Source organism: Humulus lupulus, chromosome 4 (genome assembly GCF_963169125.1).
Source record: "Humulus lupulus chromosome 4, drHumLupu1.1, whole genome shotgun sequence".
NCBI classification, from domain to species: domain Eukaryota; kingdom Viridiplantae; phylum Streptophyta; class Magnoliopsida; order Rosales; family Cannabaceae; genus Humulus; species Humulus lupulus.
This window is the reverse complement of record NC_084796.1, coordinates 155,875,748-155,884,551: the sequence shown is the minus strand read 5'-3', so window position 1 is coordinate 155,884,551 and position 8,804 is coordinate 155,875,748. Positions and strand designations below refer to the sequence as shown.

Below are 8,804 nucleotides of genomic sequence, written 5' to 3'. Positions count from 1 at the left end.
AAAAACATCACCAAGACATCATAAAAACTAGACTCATCAAACTCCCCCAAACTTAACCTTTACTCGCCCTCGAGTAAAGACCAAGTTAAACTAACAAAAAGAAACAAACACAAAAACGAACAAGTTAAACCATCATTACCATCTACACTGCTTTGCCAACACTCATGAAATCTCAATTGCAATATTTATAACCAGAATTTCAGCTCAATTGCCTCAAAGTCCAACTTATACAGTTCAATTAGGAAAATCAATAATATATCATGAAAATGACTACAACACTTGCATTCTATCATATATGCTCAACTCATTCCAGATAATTCCACAAACCAAATCTACAATATGCTTGCATTACTCGACCTTCTCCACTAATGTCAACAACACATGTTTTGAAATCAACAGGACTTTCACAGGTTATAGTGTTAGGCTTAGGTAAGGGTAGATGAAATTCTCATTTAAGCTCAATCGTTACCATAAGCATAAAACCTTAAAACCAACCAAATTTTTCTTTACCACACCCAAAATCACCCTTTTATACAATTAGAGAGAGAGATGACAACACTTTTCATTATTTTCTTCTTTTCTTTTTCTAGACTTATCACTTCTTTTTTTTTTTCAAATCACACTCCCCCAAACTTATTATTTTCTATATATAAATATGATCAAGGAGTGTGACAAAGTGATATTATTCTTTTTTTTTTTTTTTTCTCAAAGACTTCTCTCTCTCTTCTTTTTGTACAATCATACTGTATTCCAATCATAACAACCTCTTACTATTTTTCCTTCTTCTTTCCCACAGATTATATGCTTATGATAACAAAAGGAAAGGAAAACAAAAATAAAGAATTTAAGAAATTTAGGCTCAAATAGTATGATCAAGAACAAAAACCAAATTCAAGGCTCAAAAGGGTAACTAAGGATAATTAACTCAAGGTCGGCTTGAAAGGCACAATCGATCCAAAAAAAAAATTGCCTAAATCACTTTTCTAAACACATGTCATCAAGAATTTCGCCTCAAAAGCCAAATAATGCAAGTTCTATTAGATTCAAATTGTCATTCCACCAACCCTAGTCAAACACATATAATACAATCCAAAATGTTATCTTTTCAAAACATATTAAAAATTTCCCACAGAACTTTTTAAATTCAACTCTAAAACAATTGAACCAAGCACACAGTTGAATTCAATTTCCTTTTCACGAGCAAAGACAAAGCAAGTACAAACAAGAATGATGGTTTAACTTTTACACTACAGAAAACTAAACTAAACTAAACAACGCAGAAAACAAAAATAAAACAAAATAAGCTCCCCCCCAAACTTAAGACGCACATTGTCCCCAATGTGATAAAGAAAAAGAACAAAGGAAGAGAACTTACCTGACGCCACATCAGTATGGCGGTGGAGGTGGTGGAGGTGGCCACTGATATGGAGTGTACTGTGGCGGTGGAGTGAAATAATTCTCATCGGCTGAACTCATAGTCCACCTCGTGACCAAAGTATTCAACTCCTCAATATGAGCCCAGCCATATTCATTTTGTTGCACCATAAAGTCATTATAGTGCTGATTTTGCGCCTACTGCGATTGGATTAAATATTGATTTTGTTGAATAATGTAATCCAATCGAGCATGCGTACTCTGCGTGTGCTCGTCAATCGGTCCTCCAATTGCTAAATTTTCATGTGGGTTGCTGGGACCCGCTTCTTCTACTTCCTCCTCCTCAGCGCGATCAGGGCCCCCTGTTTCATCAGCCCGGCTGCGCTTATTTGGCTGAGTAGAGTCAGGCTGCGTAAGACAGGCTGGAGGAAAGGCCGTAAACAAGGTCTGATTGATGGCCCCCATTGGCCTCCGGACTAGATCGCTGGAAAAGGTTGGTACCTCATAAGTGCTACATAAAGTCGAAAGGAAGGTACCATGGGCGACACCAGCGGTAGTGTTGAATCGACTGATGTTGCGTATGCTATATCGAATAATGCGGCCCACATCGACCTTCTTTTGAGTCATGATAGCGTACACTAACAAACAACGCTCTCGATCAACAGAAGATAGGTGAGACGTCGGCAGTAAACGTGCACACACAAAATAAAACCACGCCTTCGCCACTGGGTTTAGCTGCCACCTGAACAACTCTTTGGGCCTCCCATTATGATAACTGAAACGTGCCCCTTCCATACTTAAGACCTCAGCCACCGCATCATAGTCTGGCTCCTCGAAATGGGCTAACTGCCAGTATTCATCCTCTTGTGCAGAAAAAGAGGGAAGACCCAGTAATTGGTTGAATGCATAGGCTGATGTAGGCACCAATTTGCCTCTGACAAAATTATTCTGCTCTGCATCTTGATAGGAGAAATTGGCGAAAAATTCATATATAATAGAGCAGTTGGCTGAATCCACATGGTTCGAGTCACAAAACAAATTCCATCTTCGACGCACTATTTCAGCTTTTATAAGTTCATAACCAGGGTGCTGTACAGCAGGGGCCTCATCAAAGTCAAACCCCCTTTCCCTTACCACCGATCTTTTATAAATCTTTTTAAACAACTCGGCAGCATCCTTACTCACAAAAATATTCGTGTCATACTCAGCTGGGGCAGGTGGTGTTGGTGGTGGTTGAGTGCGTGATGAGGATGCTTTCTTGGAGGAGGTACCTCTAGGGGGATTTCGCTTAGGACCCATAATATCTTTCAAAAAGAACCAACTAAACCCCCAAATATGCTCTCAAGAACTTGAGTATACTTTCCTTTTTGGTGTCACTCCCCCCCAAACTTACTAATTACCACAATCAACACCCCAAAAACTAATTCCCACAATCAATAGCCTTTAACAATAATTCCCACAATCAAAAATTGGCAAAACCCTAAATCTTCTCACAAGAACAACAAAGAACAATCCACAACACCACAATGCAATCTAATCTCTAATCAAAAGTATTAGATTAGAGAAGATACACTTACTTGAATGGCACAAAAATCCTTCTTGTGGTCTCCTTGACTGATGGAAGTCTCAAACAAAATTAGAGAGAAAAGAAGTTTTGAGTGTGAGTAAGATTGTGAGAGTGAATGAATGGGATAATGGCTGATTTAGGGCTTTTTATCCCAATTTTCGGACTAGGGCCGCGGCATTACCTTGACTATGCCGCGGCCCGCATCAAATTTCCACACTGGAATGCCACGGCCCTCTCAGACATATGCCGCGGCCCGCCTTGTGATTCTGGGAAAACTTGGGATCAATGCCGCGGCCCTCCTCATCTATGCCGCGGCCCTCCTCATCTATGCCAAATCCGTGAGCCTCTGGAACCCCCCAATGCCGCGGCATCATAGGGCTATGCCGCGGCCCTTAAGGAATTTTTAATTTTTTGATTTTTTTTATTTTTAAATTTTTTTTTTCATTTTTCACGTTTTTCACGATTCTAAAAGTCCAAAAATAAACCAAATATCCATTGTTTACAAATACAAAAGTATAAAAAAATAACAAGTAAAATATAGGGTGCCTCCTACAAGCGCTGTCGTTAACGTCATTTAGTCGGACGCGGAACCCTCTTCAGAGAGGCTTCAGAAGGAGGATAGACTTCGCTTGATCAAAACTACCACCCAAGTAGGGCTTCAATCTCTGGCCATTGACTTTAAATGAATCACCTGAGTTGCCCCGAACTTCTACAGAACCATAAGGAAAAACTTGAACTACAGTGAATGGTCCGGACCATCTTGACTTCAATTTGCCAGGAAACAGTCGAAGTCTTGAATTGAACAGAAGTACCTGCTGCCCTGGTTGGAACTCCCTTCTGATTAAGTTCTTGTCATGCCAAGCCTTTGTTCTTTCTTTATAAATCTTAGCATTCTCATAAGCCTCATTTCTGAACTCGTCAAGTTCATTCAGTTGCAACAGTCTTCTTTCACTAGCGGCACTCCAATCATAATTTAACTTTTTCATAGCCCAAAATGCCCTATGCTCCAATTCAACTGGTAGATGACACGCTTTACCAAACACCAACCTATAAGGAGACATGCCTATTGGTGTTTTGAATGCAGTTCTGTATGCCCAAATCGCATCATCTAACTTTTTCGACCAATTTTTCCGCGAACTGTCAACAGTCTTCTCAAGGATGCTCTTGATTTCTCTGTTCGAAACTTCAGCTTGCCCATTTGATTGAGGATGATAAGGCAAAGCTTTTCGGTGATAAACTCCATAACGAGCCAGCAGTGCATCCAGTTGCTTATTCACAAAGTGTTTCCCTTCATCACTAATCAGAGCTCGGGGAGTGCCAAATCTAGTAAAAATATGTTTATGCAGAAAATTAAGCACAGTTTTACCGTCATTGGCTCTAGTTGCTGCAGCCTCCACCCATTTGGATACATAGTCCACTGCCAAGAGAATATATTCATTGTTGTAAGACGGTGGGAAAGGCCCCATGAAATCGATGCCCCATACGTCAAACATTTCCACCTCAAGAATCCCTTGTAGAGGCATTTCGTTTCTCCTTGAGATATTGCCAGTTCTCTGACATCTATCACAGGCCTTGACAAACACATTTGCATCCTTGAATAATGAAGGCCAATAGAAACCACTTTGTAATACCTTAGCCGCCGTTCTTGATGCACCAAAATGCCCTCCGCATTGTTGAGTATGACAGTGATTAAGAATGGACTGCGTCTCTTCTTCAGGAACGCACCTTCTGATAATCTGATCAACACAGTGCCTATAGAGAATAGGTTCCTCCCAATAGTAGTGTTTCACCTCAGAAAAGAATTTCTTTAATTGCTGCTTTGACATTTCAGAAGGCACAATTTTTGCAACCAAAAAGTTCACTATGTCTGCAAACCACGGGACAGCTAAAGTCTCACTTACCCCAAACAACTGCTCATCAGGAAAATGATCATTGATTTGCACTGCTTTCTTATTTTCAGTCTCCTCCACCTCAAGTCTAGAGAGATGATCAGCTACCACATTCTCGCTGCCCTTCTTGTCACGAATCTCCATGTCAAATTCTTGAAGCAACAGAATCCATCTAATCAAGCGGGGCTTGGCATCTTTCTTTGACATCAAGTATTTAATGGCAGAGTGATCAGTGTAGACAATCACCTTGTTACCAATCAGATATGGTCTGAATTTATCGCAAGCAAACACAATAGCTAGCAACTCTTTTTCTGTAGTGGCATAATTAAGCTGAGCATCATTTAGAGTCCGACTAGCATAGTAAATAGACCTGAATACCTTATCAATCCGCTGTCCCAGAACTGCCCCCACTGCGTAATCACTGGCATCACACATCAACTCAAAAGGCAATTCCCATCTCGGAGCTATCACAATTGGAGCAGAAATAAGCTTTTCTTTCAAGAAATTGAACGCCCTCAAACATTCGTCATTAAAATCAAAGACAACTCCATTCATAAGCAGATTCGAGAGAGGCTTAGACACCTTTGAGAAATCTTTGATGAATCTTCGATAGAACCCAGCGTGACCAAGAAAACTTCTAACTCCTTTGACTGAAACTGGTGGAGGCAGCCTTTCAATGGTAGAAATTTTCGCTCTATCTACCTCAATTCCCTCACTTGAAATTTTATGGCCAAGGACAATCCCCTCTTTCACCATAAAATGGCATTTCTCCCAATTCAACACCAGATTAGCCATCTCACAACGACGCAGCACGTTCTTTAAATTACCCAAACAGAGGTCGAATGATGAGCCAAAAACAGAGAAGTCATCCATGAAAATCTTAATACACCGGTCTACCATGTCTGAAAATATGGCCATCATGCACCGTTGAAATGTTGCAGGGGCATTGCATAGTCCAAATGGCATTCTCCTGAAAGCAAATGTGCCATAAGGACATGTGAAGGTTGTTTTCTCTTAATCCTCTGGTGCAATAGCGATCTGATGATACCCAGAATACCCATCCAAGAAACAGTAGTAGCTGTGGCCTGCCAATCTGTCAAGCATCTGATCAAGAAAAGGCAAAGGAAAATGATCCTTCCTTGTTGCCTTATTGAGCTTGCGGTAGTCTATACAAATCCGCCACCCCGTTACAGTCCTTGTTGGAATGAGTTCATTGTTCTCATTTTTCACCACAGTCATTCCACCCTTCTTAGGTACCACTTGCACAGGGCTCACCCATGCACTATCAGAAATTGGGTAGATCACCCCAACATCCAACCATTTAAGAATCTGATCCAATACTACATCCTTCATGGCTGGATTGAGTCTTCTCTGGGCCTCTATGGATGGCTTGCTATTCTCCTCCAATAAAATTTTATGCATCACTGTCGCTGGGCTTATTCCTCTAATATCTGCCAATGTCCACCTAATGGCCAATTTATGCTCCCTTAGAACCCTCAACAGTTTCTCCAATTCTACCTTTGACAGGTCAGCTGACACAATGACCGGTAAAGTTTCATTCTCTCCCAAATAAGCATATTGCAAGTGATCTGGGAGGACCTTTAATTCCAACGGTGGTGGCTGCTGAATGGAGGTTAGCGGTTTATCAGTCGCATCCGCTAATTCTTGGAACTTTTTCCAATATGGTAAGAAAGAGTTGATCCAGTTTACACATTCTCTGATCTCAGCGTCCTCATCATCATCGCCCTCATCACCCAATAATACTGCCTCTAAGGCATCACTGCTCATCCTTCTCTTGGAGACTGCCTTTTCTATCATATCCACACTAAAGCAACTGTCACTAGCCACCGAATACTTCATAGACTTGAAGACATTAAAGACCACCTCATCTCCTTGAACTCTCAGCTTAAGCTCTCCTTTTTGAACATCAATAAGAGCTTGGCCTGTGGCTAAAAATGGTCTACCAAGAATAATAGGAACATCTGTGTCCTCCTCCATGTCCAGAACAATAAAGTCAGCGGGAAATATGAACTTATCCACTTTCACAAGAACATCCTCAATAATACCTCGTGGATGTGTTAACGATCGGTTTGCGAGCTGTAAAGTGACAGTTGTTGGTTTTGCCTCCCCCAAACCAAGTCTTTTAAACACAGATAAGGGCATCAAATTGATACTTGCCCCCAGATCACATAAGGCGTGCTTACATTCAAACTTGCCAATGGTGCAAGGTATGGTGAAACTCCCCGGATCTCTCAGCTTTTGGGGTAACTTCCTTTGTAAAATAGCGCTGCACTCTTCAGTGAGTGCTACAGTCTCATAGTCCTCCATTCTCCTTTTCTTTGACAGAATCTCCTTCATAAACTTAACATAACTGGGCATCTGCTCCAAGGCCTCTGCAAAAGGAATGTTTATGTGCAGCTTTTTAAACACCTCAAGAAACTTAGAAAACTGTTTATCAAGGGTAGTCTTTCTAAGCCTCTGAGGGTATGGAACTCTAACTGGCTGCTCAATGACAACTGGGGGACTCTGTTCTGACTTCTGATGGTCTTCAGTAACCCTTTCTGAATCAGACTGTGCACCCATCTCTTTTTTCTGAACCACTGCCTGTGGAGGTCTAGGCTGCTCTGTTTGCTTCCCACTCCGCAAAGTGATTGCTTGAACTTGCTCCTTGGGGTTGACTTCAGTATTACTTGGCAAGTTTCCCTGGGGTCTGTTATTGAGCATATTTGCCAACTGCCCAACCTGTGTCTCAAGGTTTCGAATGGAGGATCTTGTCTCAGTCATAAATTGAGTCTGAGTGTTAGTAAGAGTCAACAGGGCAGCTTGCAGTTCATTAGGTCTCTCAGGTTGAGGCATTGATTGTTGAGGCCTAGGCTGCATTGATGACGAAGCTTGATTCATAGGTGGCTGAGGCATGTTATTCTGAAATTGACCCTGAAACTGAGGTTGTTGGCCTTGATTATTCTTCCACGAAAAATTGGGATGATTTCGCCACCCAGGATTGTAGTTGTTGGAGAATGGATTATTGAGTGGCCTCTGAAAATTTCCCACCGCCTGAACTTGAGCATGATCCATGGGGGTGTTATTCATACAGATAGGGCACTGATCGACAGAATGAGCACCACCACACATTTCACATCTCACTGCCATCTGAACCGCATTAGCAGACACACTACTCTGTTGCAACTGCTTGGTCAAAGAGGCTACTTGCACTGTTAAGGCAGTGATTGCATCTAGCTCATGCACCCCAGCTACCTTTCTGACTCCTGATGATCTTTCCTCAGACCACTGATGGTTGTTTGTAGCCATGTCCTCCAGCAGCTCATAAGCGCCAGTTGCGCTCTTGCTCATAAAAGTGCCACCCGCTGCAGCATCTATAATGGTTCTGGTTGTCGGACATAAACCATTGTAGAAGTTCTGTACTAGCATCCACTGTTCAATGCCATGATGAGGACATCTTCTAAGGAGTTCCTTAAACCGTTCCCACGCCTCATATAATGACTCTCCGTCATTCTGGCAAAAGTTATTTATCTCTCCCCTTAATTTAGCAGCTTTGGACGGAGGGAAGAATTTGGACAAAAACTTCTGAGCTAGATCTTGCCAAGTGACAATGGAGTTTGGCTGCAGAGAATTCAGCCAACTTTTAGCTCTGTCCCTTAGAGAAAATGGGAAGAGCCTAAGCTTGATTGCGTCATCACTCACCCCATTATATTTGAAGGTTCCACACAACTCCAGAAAGTTGGACAAATGGGTGTGAGGATCTTCAGAGGGCAACCCATTGAATTGCACAGAGGACTGCACCATTTGTAAAATAGCAGGCTTTATTTCGAAGTTGTTGGCCTCTACAGTTGGTGGGCATATACTATTTTGTACTCCCGTCAGAGTGGGTAGCACATAATCTCTCAGACTCCTCTCAGCGTTGGTCTGAGCCTGAACCCCTTGGACAACTCCTGGATTTAGACCATTCCTGCCAT

At 41.9% G+C, this 8,804-nt stretch overlaps 1 non-coding gene across 1 annotated transcript; it reads left to right on the top strand.

Annotated features, from left to right (window-relative positions):
• The first annotated feature begins 8,269 nt into the window (after positions 1–8,269).
• LOC133833533 (small nucleolar RNA R71) lies at positions 8,270–8,376 on the top strand. Its single transcript, XR_009892909.1, has one exon. It is a non-coding gene; the product is annotated as a small nucleolar RNA R71 (small nucleolar RNA).
• The last annotated feature ends 428 nt before the right edge of the window (positions 8,377–8,804 follow it).